Source organism: Enoplosus armatus, chromosome 19, assembly GCF_043641665.1.
Source record: "Enoplosus armatus isolate fEnoArm2 chromosome 19, fEnoArm2.hap1, whole genome shotgun sequence".
Lineage (NCBI taxonomy): Eukaryota > Metazoa > Chordata > Actinopteri > Centrarchiformes > Enoplosidae > Enoplosus > Enoplosus armatus.
The window spans coordinates 20,346,226-20,371,963 of NC_092198.1; the positions used below are offsets into that span (position 1 = coordinate 20,346,226).

A 25,738-nucleotide genomic window follows, 5' to 3' on the forward strand; every position below is an offset into this window, starting at 1 on the left:
TTCACCTTAGCATACCCTGGACAGCAGGTCCAGGGTCCTCTCCTCTCTAAGAGGATAGGAAATGGGGGATTAGCTCAAATGGTAGAGCGCTCGCTTAGCATGCGAGAAGTAGCGGGATCGATGCCCGCATCCTCCAAGTTAAGTGTTTCTGATTCTGACACATAGCTTACAGGAAATCCTTTTCTGTAGTGAAGGTCATTAAAGAAACCATCTGTGCGTGAAGCAAGCGGTGGCATCAGCGCTGGGGAGCAGCCAGCATCCTAGGGATCTGCAGGAACCTCTGCAAGTTCCCTCAGCACATCGTGTTCAACACCTGCAGACCTGATGTAGTTCTTGTGTTTGAAACCTCCACGTAAGTCATCCTAGCTCGCTTGGACAAGGCCCCAAAGTACGATGGGGCTGGTTGGTATGCAGACAGGGTGGCTAGTGGGCTAGGTGCTTCCCCGTTGAAGTAGGATGCTGGGGCTTTGTATTGCAATCCTTGGCCAGACCCTTGAGATGGCTGTGGCTCAAGAGAGGATAACCATGGTGCAAGTGGTTAGCTAGCCATCTGGACACAAGCTGATGTCTGATCAGCCTCAGGTGGGTCTCCTGGAGGAGGCTGTATCATGACCCGAAACAAATGATGATTCTAGGAACATCATTGAAGATGTATCCAGAGGCATCGGTAGATGTATTGCTCCTCCCATGAATCATGAAGTATATACAGTGGGGTCCAAAGAAGAAGAAATATTTTGATTCTTTCACGTTGATTCTAAATATGGCTGCGCCTCAAGTTTCCAGCACATCAATGATTGCCTGAATTTTCAGTGAATTAAGTATATCAGAGCTTAGACTTGACCTCCAGTTTGTGTTTTATAATGGTTTAAACAGCACATAAGTTACAAAAAAACAACAAGTATTACTCATTTTCACAGTCATCAACATGACGTCTAAAAGGTTGCAGGACATCTGTGAGAGTTGACGAGTCATTTTCTGGGATCATTTTACTTCCTGTGTACTCATTCCCACCTGTCGTGACTGAATAGTTTCTACACGACTTACCAAATCTGAGTGTGTAGACGATCCACCTTTTCTAGAAAAAAAAAGGTACCATTTTTACCATTAATCTTGTTAGTGTTTCACTGAAATGGATGCAAAAATGTACAACCAGTTCCAGCTTTTTTTTGCCTTGGTAAGATAGTGATAGATTGGAGAAAGGCAGGAAATGTGCCACAGAGGCGCCCCCCAACTTCAGCTTTAGGTTAATCTCTGTGTAGCATTCCTGTTTACACGACAGTGACTACGCAGAGAGGAATCTTGTTTAAAAACCCATCTAAGTACTCACGCTCTGATCCGGATGGTGAAGGCTAGCCTGTTCTTAGCAGAAGGCAGAGGGGCAGGTGGCCTGTGCTCAGCTCTCCAGATGCAAGTCTCATCAGGATGCTTCTTGTGACCGTCTGTCTAGAGGTCTTCCAAACGCTTGAACTTTAATGATTTGCCTTTTGATACCTAGACATAGAAATACACACAGGATTTTACAGCAGCACAAATAAGCAAGCAGGACTATTGACGTCCCTCATACTCCCATATTGCCTAGTTTTCTTCTTCTTTCTGCTGTATTACCTTTGTCTGCCTTGGTGAATAATCAGGAACTGGTAGAAAAGTCAAATCTCCCCGTCGGGGAATCGAACCCCGGTCTTCCGCGTGACAGGCGGAGATACTGTCCACTATACTAACGAGGAATGATGCAAGGACATCAACATGCCTCCCCAGCGAAGAAGCAGCTCAGTGTTGTGGAGGTTGAGCAGCCACCTTGCTTTCAGACTGGGGAAAAGACAGAAATAATTCAGTGTCATCTGCATAGCTGTGGATTCCACTTTTTTTTTTCAATAAAGATGCCTAACTGTCATCTCAAGGTAGAGGCCTGGGTGAAAATGCCTGTCACTCTCGGGTGTCGCGCATGCGCGTGAAAGCTGCTTTTCAACAGTTTCCGTAGTGTAGTGGTTATCACGTTCGCCTCACACGCGAAAGGTCCCCGGTTCGAAACCGGGCGGAAACACTATTCTTTACTGTTCGCTCCTGGTTTTACGTTAAATGTATTTAGCTGATGCTTTCATCCACAGTGACTTACAAATAGTACATTCAACCATGTGGATACAACCCAAGAATTGGAGGAATCATGCAAGTACATCAACTTCATCAAATATGCTGAACTGCTTCAAGTGCTACTTCAGAAACAATAAGAGGTGACACATGCAGGCACACCAGCCAGGAGCGAGTTTCAGTAATCTGGGTGAGGAACGGATGTATCCTCCTGATGAATGACTTTGCAGGAGTGGGTCGTTGCAGCCAGGTTGGCAACGAAGGATAGCTGGTCATTCAGTGTCGCAAAACCGAAGTACATACCAAACCCTGAATTTTTTGATGTCTAAAAAAGAATTCTTTGTTGCTTGTGTTAGTTACACATCTTACTGTCCACTATACAAAGGAGGACGGTTCCACACTGGTTTTTGGCCCTTTTCGACGAGAATCGCCAGGTGCTTTAGCTGCGCACTAAGCCAGGAGCGAGTTCCAGTAGTCTAGGTGCGAGATGACAAGAGCCTGGACCAGCACCTGCGGTGCCTCCTGGGTGAGGAACGCATGTATCTTCCCGATGCTGTGGAGAATGAATTTTCTGGAGTGGGTCGTAGCAGCCAGGTTGGCAGATGCCTTCCCTGGGAGGAAGAGCAGCTCAGTGTTGTGGAGGTTGAGCTGCCGGCGGGCTGTGTGCAGACATCCACTGAGAGATGCCTGCAAGACACGCAGAAATTGGTGCTGCCACCTTGGTTTCCGACCGGGGAAAAGACAGAAATAATTCAGCTGTGGTAAGTAAAGCCATGTGAGTGAATGACAGGCGCAAGCACAATGTTTAGCACTGTGCACACCAGTGTTTCCCATACATAGGCTATACTTGAGCGGCCCGCCCAGATAGATCATGTCCTGCCCATGGAAATAAAATCCGGATTCCACATTTTTTTTTTCAATAAAGATGCCTAACTGTCATCTCAAGGTAGATGGCCCAGGTGAACATGCCCGTCACTCTCGGGTGTCGCGCATGCGGGTGAAAGCTGCTTTTCAACAGTTTCCGTAGTGTAGTGGTTATCACGTTCGCCTAACACGCGAAAGGCCCCCGGTTCGAAACCGGGCGGAAACATGACTCTTTGCTGTTCACTCTGATTATTACGTTAACTGCATTGAACTCAGCAACACACGCAGAGATTTTGACTGCCACATTTTCAGACCGGGGAAAGGACAGAATTAGTTCAACGTCTTCTGGATAGCTGTGGTATGCCAAGCCATGTGAGTGAATGAAAGACAGGGACAAACAACTTGACTCACACAGTCATGCTTTTATATTGCCTATTTCTGCATCGGCACTTCGCGGAGAGCAGAACAATGCTCCATGCTCCACGCTGTCACTCTCAGCCAGGAGCAGGTTTCAGTAGTCTAGGTGCGAGATGACAAGAGCCTGGACCAGAACTTGCGGTGCCTCCTGGGACAGGAATGGACGTATCCTCCTGATGCTGTGGAGAATGAATTTTTTGGAGTGGGTCGTCGCAGCCAGGTTGGCAGCGAAGGACAGCTGGTCATCCGGTGTCACACCCAGGGTCATTGCAGTCCAAGCTGTGGACGCCACAGAGTTCTCAATGGGAATGGAGAGGTCATGGATGGAAGATGCCTTCCCTGGAAGGAAGAGCATGGATGGGAGATGCCTTCCCTGGAAGAAAGAGAATGGGTGGGAGATGCCTTCCGTGGAAGGAAGAGCAGCTCAGTCTTGCCAAGGCTGAGCTTCAGGTGGTGTGCAGCCATCCACTGAGCACAATCTTTAGCACTGTGCACACAATAGAGTAGGGCTTGATAAGAAAGACAACAGATGGAGACTATTAACGTCCCTCACATTTCCACGCAGATAAAACAAAATATATACAATAACAGTGTATATGTATGTGTGTGTATATATATGTACATATATGTATTGCGCTGGTAAAAAAAAAAAGTCTGACATTCAGAGGGAGGAGTTGAACAGTTTGATGGCCACAGACAGCTTCAGACCTGATGTTGTTCTTGTGTTCGAAACCTCCACGCAAGCCATCCTGCTGGAGGTAACAATCCCTTGGGAAGCTCGCTTGGAGAAGGCCTTCAAGTACGATGGGGCTGGTTGGTATGCAGGCAGGGTGGCTGGTGGGCTAGGTGCTTCCCAGTTGAAGTTGGATGCTGGGGCTTGGTATTGCAATCCTTGGCCAGACCCTTGAGATGGCTGTGCCTCAAGAGAGGATAACCATGGTGCAAGTGGTTAGCTAGCTTCAGGTGGTGTGCAGCCATCCACTGAGCACAATCTTTAGAACTGTGCACACAATAGAGTAGGGATTGATAAGAAAGACAACAGATGGAGACTATTAAAGTCCCTCATACTTCCATGCAGAAAAAAAAATATATATACAATAACAGTGTATATGTATGTGTGTGTATATATATGTACATATATGTATTGCGCTGGTAATAGAAAGTCTGACATTCAGAGGGAGAAGTTGAACAGTTTGATGGCCACAGACAGCTTCAGACCTGATGTTGTTCTTGTGTTCGAAACCTCCACGTAAGTCATCCTGCTGGAGGTAACAATCCCTTGGGAAGCTCGCTTGGACAAGGCCTTCAAGTACGATGGGGCTGGTTGGTATGCAGGCAGGGTGGCTGGTGGGCTAGGTGCTTCCCAGTTGAAGTTGGATGCTGGGGCTTTGTCTTGCAATCCTTGGCCAGACCCTTGAGATGGCTGTGTGTGTCCTCAGCTGGGTCTCCTGGAGGAGGCTGTATGATGTTGACCCGAAACATCTAATGATTTCTTCTTTAGCAATGTGCACACAATAGAGTAGGACTTGGTAAGAAAGACAACAGATAGGGACTATTAACGCCCCTCATACTTCCATGCAGAACAAACAAGATATATACAATGACCACTCTGTGCACATACTGTGGTCTGCCAGTCAGGAGTTTCCATTCCAGCTTCCTCCTGTACTTCTCCTTGGCCTCCTTGATCTCCACCTTCAGTTCCCCCTGAATCGTTCTCACCTCCTCCCTGTTGCCACCTCTGAAAGCCCTCTTCTTTGCATTCAGGATGGCCTTGATGTCCTTTGTCACCCATGGCTTGTTGTTTGAATGACAATGAACAGTCCTTGCTGGGACAGTGGAGTCTGCACAGAAGTTGATGTAATCTGTGCTGCACTCTGTGAGCCCATCAGTGTCTTGTGGCTCACAGAGCGCTTGCCAGTCAGTCACCTCAAAACATTGCTGAAATGTCTCATAAGCCAGTGAGGTTGTGGTCTGACCTACCTAGGGGGGTGGGCGGAGGGCTGTATGCATCCTTCACCTTAGCATACCCTGGACAGCAGGTCCAGGGTCCTCTCCTCTCTAAGAGGATAGGAAATGGGGGATTAGCTCAAATGGTAGAGCGCTCGCTTAGCATGCGAGAAGTAGCGGGATCGATGCCCGCATCCTCCAAGTTAAGTGTTTCTGATTCTGACACATAGCTTACAGGAAATCCTTTTCTGTAGTGAAGGTCATTAAAGAAACCATCTGTGCGTGAAGCAAGCGGTGGCATCAGCGCTGGGGAGCAGCCAGCATCCTAGGGATCTGCAGGAACCTCTGCAAGTTCCCTCAGCACATCGTGTTCAACACCTGCAGACCTGATGTAGTTCTTGTGTTTGAAACCTCCACGTAAGTCATCCTAGCTCGCTTGGACAAGGCCCCAAAGTACGATGGGGCTGGTTGGTATGCAGACAGGGTGGCTAGTGGGCTAGGTGCTTCCCCGTTGAAGTAGGATGCTGGGGCTTTGTATTGCAATCCTTGGCCAGACCCTTGAGATGGCTGTGGCTCAAGAGAGGATAACCATGGTGCAAGTGGTTAGCTAGCCATCTGGACACAAGCTGATGTCTGATCAGCCTCAGGTGGGTCTCCTGGAGGAGGCTGTATCATGACCCGAAACAAATGATGATTCTAGGAACATCATTGAAGATGTATCCAGAGGCATCGGTAGATGTATTGCTCCTCCCATGAATCATGAAGTATATACAGTGGGGTCCAAAGAAGAAGAAATATTTTGATTCTTTCACGTTGATTCTAAATATGGCTGCGCCTCAAGTTTCCAGCACATCAATGATTGCCTGAATTTTCAGTGAATTAAGTATATCAGAGCTTAGACTTGACCTCCAGTTTGTGTTTTATAATGGTTTAAACAGCACATAAGTTACAAAAAAACAACAAGTATTACTCATTTTCACAGTCATCAACATGACGTCTAAAAGGTTGCAGGACATCTGTGAGAGTTGACGAGTCATTTTCTGGGATCATTTTACTTCCTGTGTACTCATTCCCACCTGTCGTGACTGAATAGTTTCTACACGACTTACCAAATCTGAGTGTGTAGACGATCCACCTTTTCTAGAAAAAAAAAGGTACCATTTTTACCATTAATCTTGTTAGTGTTTCACTGAAATGGATGCAAAAATGTACAACCAGTTCCAGCTTTTTTTTGCCTTGGTAAGATAGTGATAGATTGGAGAAAGGCAGGAAATGTGCCACAGAGGCGCCCCCCAACTTCAGCTTTAGGTTAATCTCTGTGTAGCATTCCTGTTTACACGACAGTGACTACGCAGAGAGGAATCTTGTTTAAAAACCCATCTAAGTACTCACGCTCTGATCCGGATGGTGAAGGCTAGCCTGTTCTTAGCAGAAGGCAGAGGGGCAGGTGGCCTGTGCTCAGCTCTCCAGATGCAAGTCTCATCAGGATGCTTCTTGTGACCGTCTGTCTAGAGGTCTTCCAAACGCTTGAACTTTAATGATTTGCCTTTTGATACCTAGACATAGAAATACACACAGGATTTTACAGCAGCACAAATAAGCAAGCAGGACTATTGACGTCCCTCATACTCCCATATTGCCTAGTTTTCTTCTTCTTTCTGCTGTATTACCTTTGTCTGCCTTGGTGAATAATCAGGAACTGGTAGAAAAGTCAAATCTCCCCGTCGGGGAATCGAACCCCGGTCTTCCGCGTGACAGGCGGAGATACTGTCCACTATACTAACGAGGAATGATGCAAGGACATCAACATGCCTCCCCAGCGAAGAAGCAGCTCAGTGTTGTGGAGGTTGAGCAGCCACCTTGCTTTCAGACTGGGGAAAAGACAGAAATAATTCAGTGTCATCTGCATAGCTGTGGATTCCACTTTTTTTTTTCAATAAAGATGCCTAACTGTCATCTCAAGGTAGAGGCCTGGGTGAAAATGCCTGTCACTCTCGGGTGTCGCGCATGCGCGTGAAAGCTGCTTTTCAACAGTTTCCGTAGTGTAGTGGTTATCACGTTCGCCTCACACGCGAAAGGTCCCCGGTTCGAAACCGGGCGGAAACACTATTCTTTACTGTTCGCTCCTGGTTTTACGTTAAATGTATTTAGCTGATGCTTTCATCCACAGTGACTTACAAATAGTACATTCAACCATGTGGATACAACCCAAGAATTGGAGGAATCATGCAAGTACATCAACTTCATCAAATATGCTGAACTGCTTCAAGTGCTACTTCAGAAACAATAAGAGGTGACACATGCAGGCACACCAGCCAGGAGCGAGTTTCAGTAATCTGGGTGAGGAACGGATGTATCCTCCTGATGAATGACTTTGCAGGAGTGGGTCGTTGCAGCCAGGTTGGCAACGAAGGATAGCTGGTCATTCAGTGTCGCAAAACCGAAGTACATACCAAACCCTGAATTTTTTGATGTCTAAAAAAGAATTCTTTGTTGCTTGTGTTAGTTACACATCTTACTGTCCACTATACAAAGGAGGACGGTTCCACACTGGTTTTTGGCCCTTTTCGACGAGAATCGCCAGGTGCTTTAGCTGCGCACTAAGCCAGGAGCGAGTTCCAGTAGTCTAGGTGCGAGATGACAAGAGCCTGGACCAGCACCTGCGGTGCCTCCTGGGTGAGGAACGCATGTATCTTCCCGATGCTGTGGAGAATGAATTTTCTGGAGTGGGTCGTAGCAGCCAGGTTGGCAGATGCCTTCCCTGGGAGGAAGAGCAGCTCAGTGTTGTGGAGGTTGAGCTGCCGGCGGGCTGTGTGCAGACATCCACTGAGAGATGCCTGCAAGACACGCAGAAATTGGTGCTGCCACCTTGGTTTCCGACCGGGGAAAAGACAGAAATAATTCAGCTGTGGTAAGTAAAGCCATGTGAGTGAATGACAGGCGCAAGCACAATGTTTAGCACTGTGCACACCAGTGTTTCCCATACATAGGCTATACTTGAGCGGCCCGCCCAGATAGATCATGTCCTGCCCATGGAAATAAAATCCGGATTCCACATTTTTTTTTTCAATAAAGATGCCTAACTGTCATCTCAAGGTAGATGGCCCAGGTGAACATGCCCGTCACTCTCGGGTGTCGCGCATGCGGGTGAAAGCTGCTTTTCAACAGTTTCCGTAGTGTAGTGGTTATCACGTTCGCCTAACACGCGAAAGGCCCCCGGTTCGAAACCGGGCGGAAACATGACTCTTTGCTGTTCACTCTGATTATTACGTTAACTGCATTGAACTCAGCAACACACGCAGAGATTTTGACTGCCACATTTTCAGACCGGGGAAAGGACAGAATTAGTTCAACGTCTTCTGGATAGCTGTGGTATGCCAAGCCATGTGAGTGAATGAAAGACAGGGACAAACAACTTGACTCACACAGTCATGCTTTTATATTGCCTATTTCTGCATCGGCACTTCGCGGAGAGCAGAACAATGCTCCATGCTCCACGCTGTCACTCTCAGCCAGGAGCAGGTTTCAGTAGTCTAGGTGCGAGATGACAAGAGCCTGGACCAGAACTTGCGGTGCCTCCTGGGACAGGAATGGACGTATCCTCCTGATGCTGTGGAGAATGAATTTTTTGGAGTGGGTCGTCGCAGCCAGGTTGGCAGCGAAGGACAGCTGGTCATCCGGTGTCACACCCAGGGTCATTGCAGTCCAAGCTGTGGACGCCACAGAGTTCTCAATGGGAATGGAGAGGTCATGGATGGAAGATGCCTTCCCTGGAAGGAAGAGCATGGATGGGAGATGCCTTCCCTGGAAGAAAGAGAATGGGTGGGAGATGCCTTCCGTGGAAGGAAGAGCAGCTCAGTCTTGCCAAGGCTGAGCTTCAGGTGGTGTGCAGCCATCCACTGAGCACAATCTTTAGCACTGTGCACACAATAGAGTAGGGCTTGATAAGAAAGACAACAGATGGAGACTATTAACGTCCCTCACATTTCCACGCAGATAAAACAAAATATATACAATAACAGTGTATATGTATGTGTGTGTATATATATGTACATATATGTATTGCGCTGGTAAAAAAAAAAAGTCTGACATTCAGAGGGAGGAGTTGAACAGTTTGATGGCCACAGACAGCTTCAGACCTGATGTTGTTCTTGTGTTCGAAACCTCCACGCAAGCCATCCTGCTGGAGGTAACAATCCCTTGGGAAGCTCGCTTGGAGAAGGCCTTCAAGTACGATGGGGCTGGTTGGTATGCAGGCAGGGTGGCTGGTGGGCTAGGTGCTTCCCAGTTGAAGTTGGATGCTGGGGCTTGGTATTGCAATCCTTGGCCAGACCCTTGAGATGGCTGTGCCTCAAGAGAGGATAACCATGGTGCAAGTGGTTAGCTAGCTTCAGGTGGTGTGCAGCCATCCACTGAGCACAATCTTTAGAACTGTGCACACAATAGAGTAGGGATTGATAAGAAAGACAACAGATGGAGACTATTAAAGTCCCTCATACTTCCATGCAGAAAAAAAAATATATATACAATAACAGTGTATATGTATGTGTGTGTATATATATGTACATATATGTATTGCGCTGGTAATAGAAAGTCTGACATTCAGAGGGAGAAGTTGAACAGTTTGATGGCCACAGACAGCTTCAGACCTGATGTTGTTCTTGTGTTCGAAACCTCCACGTAAGTCATCCTGCTGGAGGTAACAATCCCTTGGGAAGCTCGCTTGGACAAGGCCTTCAAGTACGATGGGGCTGGTTGGTATGCAGGCAGGGTGGCTGGTGGGCTAGGTGCTTCCCAGTTGAAGTTGGATGCTGGGGCTTTGTCTTGCAATCCTTGGCCAGACCCTTGAGATGGCTGTGTGTGTCCTCAGCTGGGTCTCCTGGAGGAGGCTGTATGATGTTGACCCGAAACATCTAATGATTTCTTCTTTAGCAATGTGCACACAATAGAGTAGGACTTGGTAAGAAAGACAACAGATAGGGACTATTAACGCCCCTCATACTTCCATGCAGAACAAACAAGATATATACAATGACCACTCTGTGCACATACTGTGGTCTGCCAGTCAGGAGTTTCCATTCCAGCTTCCTCCTGTACTTCTCCTTGGCCTCCTTGATCTCCACCTTCAGTTCCCCCTGAATCGTTCTCACCTCCTCCCTGTTGCCACCTCTGAAAGCCCTCTTCTTTGCATTCAGGATGGCCTTGATGTCCTTTGTCACCCATGGCTTGTTGTTTGAATGACAATGAACAGTCCTTGCTGGGACAGTGGAGTCTGCACAGAAGTTGATGTAATCTGTGCTGCACTCTGTGAGCCCATCAATGTCTTGTGGCTCACAGAGCGCCTGCCAGTCAGTCACCTCAAAACATTGCTGAAATGTCTCATAAGCCAGTGAGGTTGTGGTCTGACCTACCTAGGGGGGTGGGCGGAGGGCTGTATGCATCCTTCACCTTAGCATACCCTGGACAGCAGGTCCAGGGTCCTCTCCTCTCTAAGAGGATAGGAAATGGGGGATTAGCTCAAATGGTAGAGCGCTCGCTTAGCATGCGAGAAGTAGCGGGATCGATGCCCGCATCCTCCAAGTTAAGTGTTTCTGATTCTGACACATAGCTTACAGGAAATCCTTTTCTGTAGTGAAGGTCATTAAAGAAACCATCTGTGCGTGAAGCAAGCGGTGGCATCAGCGCTGGGGAGCAGCCAGCATCCTAGGGATCTGCAGGAACCTCTGCAAGTTCCCTCAGCACATCGTGTTCAACACCTGCAGACCTGATGTAGTTCTTGTGTTTGAAACCTCCACGTAAGTCATCCTAGCTCGCTTGGACAAGGCCCCAAAGTACGATGGGGCTGGTTGGTATGCAGACAGGGTGGCTAGTGGGCTAGGTGCTTCCCCGTTGAAGTAGGATGCTGGGGCTTTGTATTGCAATCCTTGGCCAGACCCTTGAGATGGCTGTGGCTCAAGAGAGGATAACCATGGTGCAAGTGGTTAGCTAGCCATCTGGACACAAGCTGATGTCTGATCAGCCTCAGGTGGGTCTCCTGGAGGAGGCTGTATCATGACCCGAAACAAATGATGATTCTAGGAACATCATTGAAGATGTATCCAGAGGCATCGGTAGATGTATTGCTCCTCCCATGAATCATGAAGTATATACAGTGGGGTCCAAAGAAGAAGAAATATTTTGATTCTTTCACGTTGATTCTAAATATGGCTGCGCCTCAAGTTTCCAGCACATCAATGATTGCCTGAATTTTCAGTGAATTAAGTATATCAGAGCTTAGACTTGACCTCCAGTTTGTGTTTTATAATGGTTTAAACAGCACATAAGTTACAAAAAAACAACAAGTATTACTCATTTTCACAGTCATCAACATGACGTCTAAAAGGTTGCAGGACATCTGTGAGAGTTGACGAGTCATTTTCTGGGATCATTTTACTTCCTGTGTACTCATTCCCACCTGTCGTGACTGAATAGTTTCTACACGACTTACCAAATCTGAGTGTGTAGACGATCCACCTTTTCTAGAAAAAAAAAGGTACCATTTTTACCATTAATCTTGTTAGTGTTTCACTGAAATGGATGCAAAAATGTACAACCAGTTCCAGCTTTTTTTTGCCTTGGTAAGATAGTGATAGATTGGAGAAAGGCAGGAAATGTGCCACAGAGGCGCCCCCCAACTTCAGCTTTAGGTTAATCTCTGTGTAGCATTCCTGTTTACACGACAGTGACTACGCAGAGAGGAATCTTGTTTAAAAACCCATCTAAGTACTCACGCTCTGATCCGGATGGTGAAGGCTAGCCTGTTCTTAGCAGAAGGCAGAGGGGCAGGTGGCCTGTGCTCAGCTCTCCAGATGCAAGTCTCATCAGGATGCTTCTTGTGACCGTCTGTCTAGAGGTCTTCCAAACGCTTGAACTTTAATGATTTGCCTTTTGATACCTAGACATAGAAATACACACAGGATTTTACAGCAGCACAAATAAGCAAGCAGGACTATTGACGTCCCTCATACTCCCATATTGCCTAGTTTTCTTCTTCTTTCTGCTGTATTACCTTTGTCTGCCTTGGTGAATAATCAGGAACTGGTAGAAAAGTCAAATCTCCCCGTCGGGGAATCGAACCCCGGTCTTCCGCGTGACAGGCGGAGATACTGTCCACTATACTAACGAGGAATGATGCAAGGACATCAACATGCCTCCCCAGCGAAGAAGCAGCTCAGTGTTGTGGAGGTTGAGCAGCCACCTTGCTTTCAGACTGGGGAAAAGACAGAAATAATTCAGTGTCATCTGCATAGCTGTGGATTCCACTTTTTTTTTTCAATAAAGATGCCTAACTGTCATCTCAAGGTAGAGGCCTGGGTGAAAATGCCTGTCACTCTCGGGTGTCGCGCATGCGCGTGAAAGCTGCTTTTCAACAGTTTCCGTAGTGTAGTGGTTATCACGTTCGCCTCACACGCGAAAGGTCCCCGGTTCGAAACCGGGCGGAAACACTATTCTTTACTGTTCGCTCCTGGTTTTACGTTAAATGTATTTAGCTGATGCTTTCATCCACAGTGACTTACAAATAGTACATTCAACCATGTGGATACAACCCAAGAATTGGAGGAATCATGCAAGTACATCAACTTCATCAAATATGCTGAACTGCTTCAAGTGCTACTTCAGAAACAATAAGAGGTGACACATGCAGGCACACCAGCCAGGAGCGAGTTTCAGTAATCTGGGTGAGGAACGGATGTATCCTCCTGATGAATGACTTTGCAGGAGTGGGTCGTTGCAGCCAGGTTGGCAACGAAGGATAGCTGGTCATTCAGTGTCGCAAAACCGAAGTACATACCAAACCCTGAATTTTTTGATGTCTAAAAAAGAATTCTTTGTTGCTTGTGTTAGTTACACATCTTACTGTCCACTATACAAAGGAGGACGGTTCCACACTGGTTTTTGGCCCTTTTCGACGAGAATCGCCAGGTGCTTTAGCTGCGCACTAAGCCAGGAGCGAGTTCCAGTAGTCTAGGTGCGAGATGACAAGAGCCTGGACCAGCACCTGCGGTGCCTCCTGGGTGAGGAACGCATGTATCTTCCCGATGCTGTGGAGAATGAATTTTCTGGAGTGGGTCGTAGCAGCCAGGTTGGCAGATGCCTTCCCTGGGAGGAAGAGCAGCTCAGTGTTGTGGAGGTTGAGCTGCCGGCGGGCTGTGTGCAGACATCCACTGAGAGATGCCTGCAAGACACGCAGAAATTGGTGCTGCCACCTTGGTTTCCGACCGGGGAAAAGACAGAAATAATTCAGCTGTGGTAAGTAAAGCCATGTGAGTGAATGACAGGCGCAAGCACAATGTTTAGCACTGTGCACACCAGTGTTTCCCATACATAGGCTATACTTGAGCGGCCCGCCCAGATAGATCATGTCCTGCCCATGGAAATAAAATCCGGATTCCACATTTTTTTTTTCAATAAAGATGCCTAACTGTCATCTCAAGGTAGATGGCCCAGGTGAACATGCCCGTCACTCTCGGGTGTCGCGCATGCGGGTGAAAGCTGCTTTTCAACAGTTTCCGTAGTGTAGTGGTTATCACGTTCGCCTAACACGCGAAAGGCCCCCGGTTCGAAACCGGGCGGAAACATGACTCTTTGCTGTTCACTCTGATTATTACGTTAACTGCATTGAACTCAGCAACACACGCAGAGATTTTGACTGCCACATTTTCAGACCGGGGAAAGGACAGAATTAGTTCAACGTCTTCTGGATAGCTGTGGTATGCCAAGCCATGTGAGTGAATGAAAGACAGGGACAAACAACTTGACTCACACAGTCATGCTTTTATATTGCCTATTTCTGCATCGGCACTTCGCGGAGAGCAGAACAATGCTCCATGCTCCACGCTGTCACTCTCAGCCAGGAGCAGGTTTCAGTAGTCTAGGTGCGAGATGACAAGAGCCTGGACCAGAACTTGCGGTGCCTCCTGGGACAGGAATGGACGTATCCTCCTGATGCTGTGGAGAATGAATTTTTTGGAGTGGGTCGTCGCAGCCAGGTTGGCAGCGAAGGACAGCTGGTCATCCGGTGTCACACCCAGGGTCATTGCAGTCCAAGCTGTGGACGCCACAGAGTTCTCAATGGGAATGGAGAGGTCATGGATGGAAGATGCCTTCCCTGGAAGGAAGAGCATGGATGGGAGATGCCTTCCCTGGAAGAAAGAGAATGGGTGGGAGATGCCTTCCGTGGAAGGAAGAGCAGCTCAGTCTTGCCAAGGCTGAGCTTCAGGTGGTGTGCAGCCATCCACTGAGCACAATCTTTAGCACTGTGCACACAATAGAGTAGGGCTTGATAAGAAAGACAACAGATGGAGACTATTAACGTCCCTCACATTTCCACGCAGATAAAACAAAATATATACAATAACAGTGTATATGTATGTGTGTGTATATATATGTACATATATGTATTGCGCTGGTAAAAAAAAAAAGTCTGACATTCAGAGGGAGGAGTTGAACAGTTTGATGGCCACAGACAGCTTCAGACCTGATGTTGTTCTTGTGTTCGAAACCTCCACGCAAGCCATCCTGCTGGAGGTAACAATCCCTTGGGAAGCTCGCTTGGAGAAGGCCTTCAAGTACGATGGGGCTGGTTGGTATGCAGGCAGGGTGGCTGGTGGGCTAGGTGCTTCCCAGTTGAAGTTGGATGCTGGGGCTTGGTATTGCAATCCTTGGCCAGACCCTTGAGATGGCTGTGCCTCAAGAGAGGATAACCATGGTGCAAGTGGTTAGCTAGCTTCAGGTGGTGTGCAGCCATCCACTGAGCACAATCTTTAGAACTGTGCACACAATAGAGTAGGGATTGATAAGAAAGACAACAGATGGAGACTATTAAAGTCCCTCATACTTCCATGCAGAAAAAAAAATATATATACAATAACAGTGTATATGTATGTGTGTGTATATATATGTACATATATGTATTGCGCTGGTAATAGAAAGTCTGACATTCAGAGGGAGAAGTTGAACAGTTTGATGGCCACAGACAGCTTCAGACCTGATGTTGTTCTTGTGTTCGAAACCTCCACGTAAGTCATCCTGCTGGAGGTAACAATCCCTTGGGAAGCTCGCTTGGACAAGGCCTTCAAGTACGATGGGGCTGGTTGGTATGCAGGCAGGGTGGCTGGTGGGCTAGGTGCTTCCCAGTTGAAGTTGGATGCTGGGGCTTTGTCTTGCAATCCTTGGCCAGACCCTTGAGATGGCTGTGTGTGTCCTCAGCTGGGTCTCCTGGAGGAGGCTGTATGATGTTGACCCGAAACATCTAATGATTTCTTCTTTAGCAATGTGCACACAATAGAGTAGGACTTGGTAAGAAAGACAACAGATAGGGACTATTAACGCCCCTCATACTTCCATGCAGAACAAACAAGATATATACAATGACCACTCTGTGCACATACTGTGGTCTGCCAGTCAGGAGTTTCCATTCCAGCTTCCTCCTGTACTTCTCCTTGGCCTCCTTGATCTCCACCTTCAGTTCCCCCTGAATCGTTCTCACCTCCTCCCTGTTGCCACCTCTGAAAGCCCTCTTCTTTGCATTCAGGATGGCCTTGATGTCCTTTGTCACCCATGGCTTGTTGTTTGAATGACAATGAACAGTCCTTGCTGGGACAGTGGAGTCTGCACAGAAGTTGATGTAATCTGTGCTGCACTCTGTGAGCCCATCAATGTCTTGTGGCTCACAGAGCGCCTGCCAGTCAGTCACCTCAAAACATTGCTGAAATGTCTCATAAGCCAGTGAGGTTGTGGTCTGACCTACCTAGAGGGGTGGGCGGAGGGCTGTATGCATCCTTCACCTTAGCATACCCTGGACAGCAGGTCCAGGGTCCTCTCCTCTCTAAGAGGATAGGAAATGGGGGATTAGCTCAAATGGTAGAGCGCTCGCTTAGCATGCGAGAAGTAGCGGGATCGATGCCCGCATCCTCCAAGTTAAGTGTTTCTGATTCTGACACATAGCTTACAGGAAATCCTTTTCTGTAGTGAAGGTCATTAAAGAAACCATCTGTGCGTGAAGCAAGCGGTGGCATCAGCGCTGGGGAGCAGCCAGCATCCTAGGGATCTGCAGGAACCTCTGCAAGTTCCCTCAGCACATCGTGTTCAACACCTGCAGACCTGATGTAGTTCTTGTGTTTGAAACCTCCACGTAAGTCATCCTAGCTCGCTTGGACAAGGCCCCAAAGTACGATGGGGCTGGTTGGTATGCAGACAGGGTGGCTAGTGGGCTAGGTGCTTCCCCGTTGAAGTAGGATGCTGGGGCTTTGTATTGCAATCCTTGGCCAGACCCTTGAGATGGCTGTGGCTCAAGAGAGGATAACCATGGTGCAAGTGGTTAGCTAGCCATCTGGACACAAGCTGATGTCTGATCAGCCTCAGGTGGGTCTCCTGGAGGAGGCTGTATCATGACCCGAAACAAATGATGATTCTAGGAACATCATTGAAGATGTATCCAGAGGCATCGGTAGATGTATTGCTCCTCCCATGAATCATGAAGTATATACAGTGGGGTCCAAAGAAGAAGAAATATTTTGATTCTTTCACGTTGATTCTAAATATGGCTGCGCCTCAAGTTTCCAGCACATCAATGATTGCCTGAATTTTCAGTGAATTAAGTATATCAGAGCTTAGACTTGACCTCCAGTTTGTGTTTTATAATGGTTTAAACAGCACATAAGTTACAAAAAAACAACAAGTATTACTCATTTTCACAGTCATCAACATGACGTCTAAAAGGTTGCAGGACATCTGTGAGAGTTGACGAGTCATTTTCTGGGATCATTTTACTTCCTGTGTACTCATTCCCACCTGTCGTGACTGAATAGTTTCTACACGACTTACCAAATCTGAGTGTGTAGACGATCCACCTTTTCTAGAAAAAAAAAGGTACCATTTTTACCATTAATCTTGTTAGTGTTTCACTGAAATGGATGCAAAAATGTACAACCAGTTCCAGCTTTTTTTTGCCTTGGTAAGATAGTGATAGATTGGAGAAAGGCAGGAAATGTGCCACAGAGGCGCCCCCCAACTTCAGCTTTAGGTTAATCTCTGTGTAGCATTCCTGTTTACACGACAGTGACTACGCAGAGAGGAATCTTGTTTAAAAACCCATCTAAGTACTCACGCTCTGATCCGGATGGTGAAGGCTAGCCTGTTCTTAGCAGAAGGCAGAGGGGCAGGTGGCCTGTGCTCAGCTCTCCAGATGCAAGTCTCATCAGGATGCTTCTTGTGACCGTCTGTCTAGAGGTCTTCCAAACGCTTGAACTTTAATGATTTGCCTTTTGATACCTAGACATAGAAATACACACAGGATTTTACAGCAGCACAAATAAGCAAGCAGGACTATTGACGTCCCTCATACTCCCATATTGCCTAGTTTTCTTCTTCTTTCTGCTGTATTACCTTTGTCTGCCTTGGTGAATAATCAGGAACTGGTAGAAAAGTCAAATCTCCCCGTCGGGGAATCGAACCCCGGTCTTCCGCGTGACAGGCGGAGATACTGTCCACTATACTAACGAGGAATGATGCAAGGACATCAATTATTTCTGTCTTTTCCCCAGTCTGAAAGCAAGGTGGCTGCTCAACCTCCACAACACTGAGCTGCTTCTTCGCTGGGGAGGTTGAGCAGCCACCTTGCTTTCAGACTGGGGAAAAGACAGAAATAATTCAGTGTCATCTGCATAGCTGTGGATTCCACTTTTTTTTTTCAATAAAGATGCCTAACTGTCATCTCAAGGTAGAGGCCTGGGTGAAAATGCCTGTCACTCTCGGGTGTCGCGCATGCGCGTGAAAGCTGCTTTTCAACAGTTTCCGTAGTGTAGTGGTTATCACGTTCGCCTCACACGCGAAAGGTCCCCGGTTCGAAACCGGGCGGAAACACTATTCTTTACTGTTCGCTCCTGGTTTTACGTTAAATGTATTTAGCTGATGCTTTCATCCACAGTGACTTACAAATAGTACATTCAACCATGTGGATACAACCCAAGAATTGGAGGAATCATGCAAGTACATCAACTTCATCAAATATGCTGAACTGCTTCAAGTGCTACTTCAGAAACAATAAGAGGTGACACATGCAGGCACACCAGCCAGGAGCGAGTTTCAGTAATCTGGGTGAGGAACGGATGTATCCTCCTGATGAATGACTTTGCAGGAGTGGGTCGTTGCAGCCAGGTTGGCAACGAAGGATAGCTGGTCATTCAGTGTCGCAAAACCGAAGTACATACCAAACCCTGAATTTTTTGATGTCTAAAAAAGAATTCTTTGTTGCTTGTGTTAGTTACACATCTTACTGTCCACTATACAAAGGAGGACGGTTCCACACTGGTTTTTGGCCCTTTTCGACGAGAATCGCCAGGTGCTTTAGCTGCGCACTAAGCCAGGAGCGAGTTCCAGTAGTCTAGGTGCGAGATGACAAGAGCCTGGACCAGCACCTGCGGTGCCTCCTGGGTGAGGAACGCATGTATCTTCCCGATGCTGTGGAGAATGAATTTTCTGGAGTGGGTCGTAGCAGCCAGGTTGGCAGATGCCTTCCCTGGGAGGAAGAGCAGCTCAGTGTTGTGGAGGTTGAGCTGCCGGCGGGCTGTGTGCAGACATCCACTGAGAGATGCCTGCAAGACACGCAGAAATTGGTGCTGCCACCTTGGTTTCCGACCGGGGAAAAGACAGAAATAATTCAGCTGTGGTAAGTAAAGCCATGTGAGTGAATGACAGGCGCAAGCACAATGTTTAGCACTGTGCACACCAGTGTTTCCCATACATAGGCTATACTTGAGCGGCCCGCCCAGATAGATCATGTCCTGCCCATGGAAATAAAATCCGGATTCCACTTTTTTTTTTTCAATAAAGATGCCTAACTGTCATCTCAAGGTAGATGGCCCAGGTGAACATGCCCGTCACTCTCGGGTGTCGCGCATGCGGGTGAAAGCTGCTTTTCAACAGTTTCCGTAGTGTAGTGGTTATCACATTCGCCTAACACGCGAAAGGCCCCCGGTTCGAAACCGGGAGGAAACATGACTCTTTGCTGTTCACTCTGATTATTACGTTAACTGCATTGAACTCAGCAACACACGCAGAGATTTTGACTGCCACATTTTCAGACCGGGGAAAGGACAGAATTAGTTCAACGTCTTCTGGATAGCTGTGGTATGCCAAGCCATGTGAGTGAATGAAAGACAGGGACAAACAACTTGACTCACACAGTCATGCTTTTATATTGCCTATTTCTGCATCGGCACTTCGCGGAGAGCAGAACAATGCTCCATGCTCCACGCTGTCACTCTCAGCCAGGAGCAGGTTTCAGTAGTCTAGGTGCGAGATGACAAGAGCCTGGACCAGAACTTGCGGTGCCTCCTGGGACAGGAATGGACGTATCCTCCTGATGCTGTGGAGAATGAATTTTTTGGAGTGGGTCGTCGCAGCCAGGTTGGCAGCGAAGGACAGCTGGTCATCTGGTGTCACACCCAGGGTCATTGCAGTCCAAGCTGTGGACGCCACAGAGTTCTCAATGGGAATGGAGAGGTCATGGATGGAAGATGCCTTCCCTGGAAGGAAGAGCATGGATGGGAGATGCCTTCCCTGGAAGAAAGAGAATGGGTGGGAGATGCCTTCCGTGGAAGGAAGAGCAGCTCAGTCTTGCCAAGGCTGAGCTTCAGGTGGTGTGCAGCCATCCACTGAGCACAATCTTTAGCACTGTGCACACAATAGAGTAGGGCTTGATAAGAAAGACAACAGATGGAGACTATTAACGTCCCTCACATTTCCACGCAGATAAAACAAAATATATACAATAACAGTGTATATGTATGTGTGTGTATATATATGTACATATATGTATTGCGCTGGTAAAAAAAAAAAGTCTGACATTCAGAGGGAGGAGTTGAACAGTTTGATGGCCACAGACAGCTTCAGACCTGATGTTGTTCTTGTGTTCGAAACCTCCACGCAAGCCATCCTGCTGGAGGTAACAATCCCTTGGGAAGCTCGCTTGGAGAAGGCCTTCAAGTACGATGGGGCTGGTTGGTATGCAGGCAGGGTGGCTGGTGGGCTAGGTGCTTCCCAGTTGAAGTTGGATGCTGGGGCTTGGTATTGCAATCCTTGGCCAGACCCTTGAGATGGCTGTGCCTCAAGAGAGGATAACCATGGTGCAAGTGGTTAGCTAGCTTCAGGTGGTGTGCAGCCATCCACTGAGCACAATCTTTAGCACTGTGCACACAATAGAGTAGGGATTGATAAGAAAGACAACAGATGGAGACTATTAAAGTCCCTCATACTTCCATGCAGAAAAAAAAAAATATATACAATAACAGTGTATATGTATGTGTGTGTATATATATGTACATATATGTATTGCGCTGGTAATAGAAAGTCTGACATTCAGAGGGAGAAGTTGAACAGTTTGATGGCCACAGACAGCTTCAGACCTGATGTTGTTCTTGTGTTCGAAACCTCCACGTAAGTCATCCTGCTGGAGGTAACAATCCCTTGGGAAGCTCGCTTGGACAAGGCCTTCAAGTACGATGGGGCTGGTTGGTATGCAGGCAGGGTGGCTGGTGGGCTAGGTGCTTCCCAGTTGAAGTTGGATGCTGGGGCTTTGTCTTGCAATCCTTGGCCAGACCCTTGAGATGGCTGTGTGTGTCCTCAGCTGGGTCTCCTGGAGGAGGCTGTATGATGTTGACCCGAAACATCTAATGATTTCTTCTTTAGCAATGTGCACACAATAGAGTAGGACTTGGTAAGAAAGACAACAGATAGGGACTATTAACGCCCCTCATACTTCCATGCAGAACAAACAAGATATATACAATGACCACTCTGTGCACATACTGTGGTCTGCCAGTCAGGAGTTTCCATTCCAGCTTCCTCCTGTACTTCTCCTTGGCCTCCTTGATCTCCACCTTCAGTTCCCCCTGAATCGTTCTCACCTCCTCCCTGTTGCCACCTCTGAAAGCCCTCTTCTTTGCATTCAGGATGGCCTTGATGTCCTTTGTCACCCATGGCTTGTTGTTTGAATGACAATGAACAGTCCTTGCTGGGACAGTGGAGTCTGCACAGAAGTTGATGTAATCTGTGCTGCACTCTGTGAGCCCATCAATGTCTTGTGGCTCACAGAGCGCTTGCCAGTCAGTCACCTCAAAACATTGCTGAAATGTCTCATAAGCCAGTGAGGTTGTGGTCTGACCTACCTAGGGGGGTGGGCGGAGGGCTGTATGCATCCTTCACCTTAGCATACCCTGGACAGCAGGTCCAGGGTCCTCTCCTCTCTAAGAGGATAGGAAATGGGGGATTAGCTCAAATGGTAGAGCGCTCGCTTAGCATGCGAGAAGTAGCGGGATCGATGCCCGCATCCTCCAAGTTAAGTGTTTCTGATTCTGACACATAGCTTACAGGAAATCCTTTTCTGTAGTGAAGGTCATTAAAGAAACCATCTGTGCGTGAAGCAAGCGGTGGCATCAGCGCTGGGGAGCAGCCAGCATCCTAGGGATCTGCAGGAACCTCTGCAAGTTCCCTCAGCACATCGTGTTCAACACCTGCAGACCTGATGTAGTTCTTGTGTTCGAAACCTCCACGTAAGTCATCCTAGCTCGCTTGGACAAGGCCTTAAAGTACGATGGGGCTGGTTGGTATGCAGACAGGGTGGCTAGTGGGCTAGGTGCTTCCCCGTTGAAGTAGGATGCTGGGGCTTTGTATTGCAAGATTGGCCAGACCCTTGAGATGGCTGTGGCTCAAGAGAGGATAACCATGGTGCAAGTGGTTAGCTAGCCATCTGGACACAAGCTGATGTCTGATCAGCCTCAGGTGGGTCTCCTGGAGGAGGCTGTATCATGACCCGAAACAAATGATGATTCTAGGAACATCATTGAAGATGTATCCAGAGGCATCGGTAGATGTATTGCTCCTCCCATGAATCATGAAGTATATACAGTGGGGTCCAAAGAAGAAGAAATATTTTGATTCTTTCACGTTGATTCTAAATATGGCTGCGCCTCAAGTTTCCAGCACATCAATGATTGCCTGAATTTTCAGTGAATTAAGTATATCAGAGCTTAGACTTGACCTCCAGTTTGTGTTTTATAATGGTTTAAACAGCACATAAGTTACAAAAAAACAACAAGTATTACTCATTTTCACAGTCATCAACATGACGTCTAAAAGGTTGCAGGACATCTGTGAGAGTTGACGAGTCATTTTCTGGGATCATTTTACTTCCTGTGTACTCATTCCCACCTGTCGTGACTGAATAGTTTCTACACGACTTACCAAATCTGAGTGTGTAGACAATCCACCTTTTCTAGAAAAAAAAAGGTACCATTTTTACCATTAATCTTGTTAGTGTTTCACTGAAATGGATGCAAAAATGTACAACCAGTTCCAGCTTTTTTTTGCCTTGGTAAGATAGTGATAGATTGGAGAAAGGCAGGAAATGTGCCACAGAGGCGCCCCCCAACTTCAGCTTTAGGTTAATCTCTGTGTAGCATTCCTGTTTACACGACAGTGACTACGCAGAGAGGAATCTTGTTTAAAAACCCATCTAAGTACTCACGCTCTGATCCGGATGGTGAAGGCTAGCCTGTTCTTAGCAGAAGGCAGAGGGGCAGGTGGCCTGTGCTCAGCTCTCCAGATGCAAGTCTCATCAGGATGCTTCTTGTGACCGTCTGTCTAGAGGTCTTCCAAACGCTTGAACTTTAATGATTTGCCTTTTGATACCTAGACATAGAAATACACACAGGATTTTACAGCAGCACAAATAAGCAAGCAGGACTATTGACGTCCCTCATACTCCCATATTGCCTAGTTTTCTTCTTCTTTCTGCTGTATTACCTTTGTCTGCCTTGGTGAATAATCAGGAACTGGTAGAAAAGTCAAATCTCCCCGTCGGGGAATCGAACCCCGGTCTTCCGCGTGACAGGCGGAGATACTGTCCACTATACTAACGAGGAATGATGCAAGGACATCAACATGCCTCCCGAGCGAAGAAGCAGCTCAGTGTTGTGGAGGTTGAGCAGCCACCTTGCTTTCAGACTGGGGAAAAGACAGAAATAATTCAGTGTCATCTGCATAGCTGTGGATTCCACTTTTTTTTTTCAATAAAGATGCCTAACTGTCATCTCAAGGTAGAGGCCTGGGTGAAAATGCCTGTCACTCTCGCGTGTCGCGCATGCGCGTGAAAGCTGCTTTTCAACAGTTTCCGTAGTGTAGTGGTTATCACGTTCGCCTCACACGCGAAAGGTCCCCGGTTCGAAACCGGGCGGAAACACTGTTCTTTACTGTTCGCTCCTGGTATTACGTTAAATGTATTTAGCTGATGCTTTCATCCACAGTGACTTACAAATAGTACATTCAACCATGTGGATACAACCCAAGAATTGGAGGAATCATGCAAGTACATCAACTTCATCAAATATGCTGAACTGCTTCAAGTGCTACTTCAGAAACAATAAGAGGTGACACATGCAGGCACACCAGCCAGGAGCGAGTTTCAGTAATCTGGGTGAGGAACGGATGTATCCTCCTGATGAATGACTTTGCAGGAGTGGGTCGTTGCAGCCAGGTTGGCAACGAAGGATAGCTGGTCATTCAGTGTCGCAAAACCGAAGTACATACCAAACCCTGAATTTTTTGATGTCTAAAAAAGAATTCTTTGTTGCTTGTGTTAGTTACACATCTTACTGTCCACTATACAAAGGAGGACGGTTCCACACTGGTTTTTGGCCCTTTTCGACGAGAATCGCCAGGTGCTTTAGCTGCGCACTAAGCCAGGAGCGAGTTCCAGTAGTCTAGGTGCGAGATGACAAGAGCCTGGACCAGCACCTGCGGTGCCTCCTGGGTGAGGAACGCATGTATCTTCCCGATGCTGTGGAGAATGAATTTTCTGGAGTGGGTCGTAGCAGCCAGGTTGGCAGATGCCTTCCCTGGGAGGAAGAGCAGCTCAGTGTTGTGGAGGTTGAGCTGCCGGCGGGCTGTGTGCAGACATCCACTGAGAGATGCCTGCAAGACACGCAGAAATTGGTGCTGCCACCTTGGTTTCCGACCGGGGAAAAGACAGAAATAATTCAGCTGTGGTAAGTAAAGCCATGTGAGTGAATGACAGGCGCAAGCACAATGTTTAGCACTGTGCACACCAGTGTTTCCCATACATAGGCTATACTTGAGCGGCCCGCCCAGATAGATCATGTCCTGCCCATGGAAATAAAATCCGGATTCCACATTTTTTTTTTCAATAAAGATGCCTAACTGTCATCTCAAGGCAGATGGCCCAGGTGAACATGCCCGTCACTCTCGGGTGTCGCGCATGCGGGTGAAAGCTGCTTTTCAACAGTTTCCGTAGTGTAGTGGTTATCACGTTCGCCTAACACGCGAAAGGCCCCCGGTTCGAAACCGGGCGGAAACATGACTCTTTGCTGTTCACTCTGATTATTACGTTAACTGCATTGAACTCAGCAACACACGCAGAGATTTTGACTGCCACATTTTCAGACCGGGGAAAGGACAGAATTAGTTCAACGTCTTCTGGATAGCTGTGGTATGCCAAGCCATGTGAGTGAATGAAAGACAGGGACAAACAACTTGACTCACACAGTCATGCTTTTATATTGCCTATTTCTGCATCGGCACTTCGCGGAGAGCAGAACAATGCTCCATGCTCCACGCTGTCACTCTCAGCCAGGAGCAGGTTTCAGTAGTCTAGGTGCGAGATGACAAGAGCCTGGACCAGAACTTGCGGTGCCTCCTGGGACAGGAATGGACGTATCCTCCTGATGCTGTGGAGAATGAATTTTTTGGAGTGGGTCGTCGCAGCCAGGTTGGCAGCGAAGGACAGCTGGTCATCCGGTGTCACACCCAGGGTCATTGCAGTCCAAGCTGTGGACGCCACAGAGTTCTCAATGGGAATGGAGAGGTCATGGATGGAAGATGCCTTCCCTGGAAGGAAGAGCATGGATGGGAGATGCCTTCCCTGGAAGAAAGAGAATGGGTGGGAGATGCCTTCCGTGGAAGGAAGAGCAGCTCAGTCTTGCCAAGGCTGAGCTTCAGGTGGTGTGCAGCCATCCACTGAGCACAATCTTTAGCACTGTGCACACAATAGAGTAGGGCTTGATAAGAAAGACAACAGATGGAGACTATTAACGTCCCTCACATTTCCACGCAGATAAAACAAAATATATACAATAACAGTGTATATGTATGTGTGTGTATATATATATGTACATATATGTATTGCGCTGGTAAAAAAAAAAAAGTCTGACATTCAGAGGGAGGAGTTGAACAGTTTGATGGCCACAGACAGCTTCAGACCTGATGTTGTTCTTGTGTTCGAAACCTCCACGCAAGTCATCCTGCTGGAGGTAACAATCCCTTGGGAAGCTCGCTTGGAGAAGGCCTTCAAGTACGATGGGGCTGGTTG

The 25,738-nt window shown here is 47.5% G+C and overlaps 14 non-coding genes across 14 annotated transcripts; 9 read left to right on the forward strand and 5 right to left on the reverse strand.

The window, feature by feature from the left end:
* Positions 1 to 1,652: 1,652 nt before the first annotated feature.
* Positions 1,653 to 1,724, reverse strand: trnad-guc (transfer RNA aspartic acid (anticodon GUC)). The gene has a single exon. It is a non-coding gene; the product is annotated as a tRNA-Asp (tRNA).
* A 244-nt stretch (positions 1,725 to 1,968) lies between these two features.
* Positions 1,969 to 2,041, forward strand: trnav-cac (transfer RNA valine (anticodon CAC)). The gene has a single exon. It is a non-coding gene; the product is annotated as a tRNA-Val (tRNA).
* A 1,061-nt stretch (positions 2,042 to 3,102) lies between these two features.
* On the forward strand, positions 3,103 to 3,175 carry trnav-aac (transfer RNA valine (anticodon AAC)). The gene has a single exon. It is a non-coding gene; the product is annotated as a tRNA-Val (tRNA).
* A 3,855-nt stretch (positions 3,176 to 7,030) lies between these two features.
* Positions 7,031 to 7,102, reverse strand: trnad-guc (transfer RNA aspartic acid (anticodon GUC)). The gene has a single exon. It is a non-coding gene; the product is annotated as a tRNA-Asp (tRNA).
* A 244-nt stretch (positions 7,103 to 7,346) lies between these two features.
* On the forward strand, positions 7,347 to 7,419 carry trnav-cac (transfer RNA valine (anticodon CAC)). Its single transcript has one exon. It is a non-coding gene; the product is annotated as a tRNA-Val (tRNA).
* Positions 7,420 to 8,480: 1,061 nt separating this feature from the next.
* Positions 8,481 to 8,553, forward strand: trnav-aac (transfer RNA valine (anticodon AAC)). The gene has a single exon. It is a non-coding gene; the product is annotated as a tRNA-Val (tRNA).
* A 3,855-nt stretch (positions 8,554 to 12,408) lies between these two features.
* On the reverse strand, positions 12,409 to 12,480 carry trnad-guc (transfer RNA aspartic acid (anticodon GUC)). Its single transcript has one exon. It is a non-coding gene; the product is annotated as a tRNA-Asp (tRNA).
* A 244-nt stretch (positions 12,481 to 12,724) lies between these two features.
* On the forward strand, positions 12,725 to 12,797 carry trnav-cac (transfer RNA valine (anticodon CAC)). Its single transcript has one exon. It is a non-coding gene; the product is annotated as a tRNA-Val (tRNA).
* Positions 12,798 to 13,858: 1,061 nt separating this feature from the next.
* trnav-aac (transfer RNA valine (anticodon AAC)) lies at positions 13,859 to 13,931 on the forward strand. The gene has a single exon. It is a non-coding gene; the product is annotated as a tRNA-Val (tRNA).
* Positions 13,932 to 17,786: 3,855 nt separating this feature from the next.
* trnad-guc (transfer RNA aspartic acid (anticodon GUC)) lies at positions 17,787 to 17,858 on the reverse strand. Its single transcript has one exon. It is a non-coding gene; the product is annotated as a tRNA-Asp (tRNA).
* Positions 17,859 to 18,143: 285 nt separating this feature from the next.
* On the forward strand, positions 18,144 to 18,216 carry trnav-cac (transfer RNA valine (anticodon CAC)). Its single transcript has one exon. It is a non-coding gene; the product is annotated as a tRNA-Val (tRNA).
* Positions 18,217 to 23,204: 4,988 nt separating this feature from the next.
* On the reverse strand, positions 23,205 to 23,276 carry trnad-guc (transfer RNA aspartic acid (anticodon GUC)). Its single transcript has one exon. It is a non-coding gene; the product is annotated as a tRNA-Asp (tRNA).
* Positions 23,277 to 23,520: 244 nt separating this feature from the next.
* trnav-cac (transfer RNA valine (anticodon CAC)) lies at positions 23,521 to 23,593 on the forward strand. The gene has a single exon. It is a non-coding gene; the product is annotated as a tRNA-Val (tRNA).
* Positions 23,594 to 24,654: 1,061 nt separating this feature from the next.
* Positions 24,655 to 24,727, forward strand: trnav-aac (transfer RNA valine (anticodon AAC)). The gene has a single exon. It is a non-coding gene; the product is annotated as a tRNA-Val (tRNA).
* Positions 24,728 to 25,738: the final 1,011 nt, after the last annotated feature.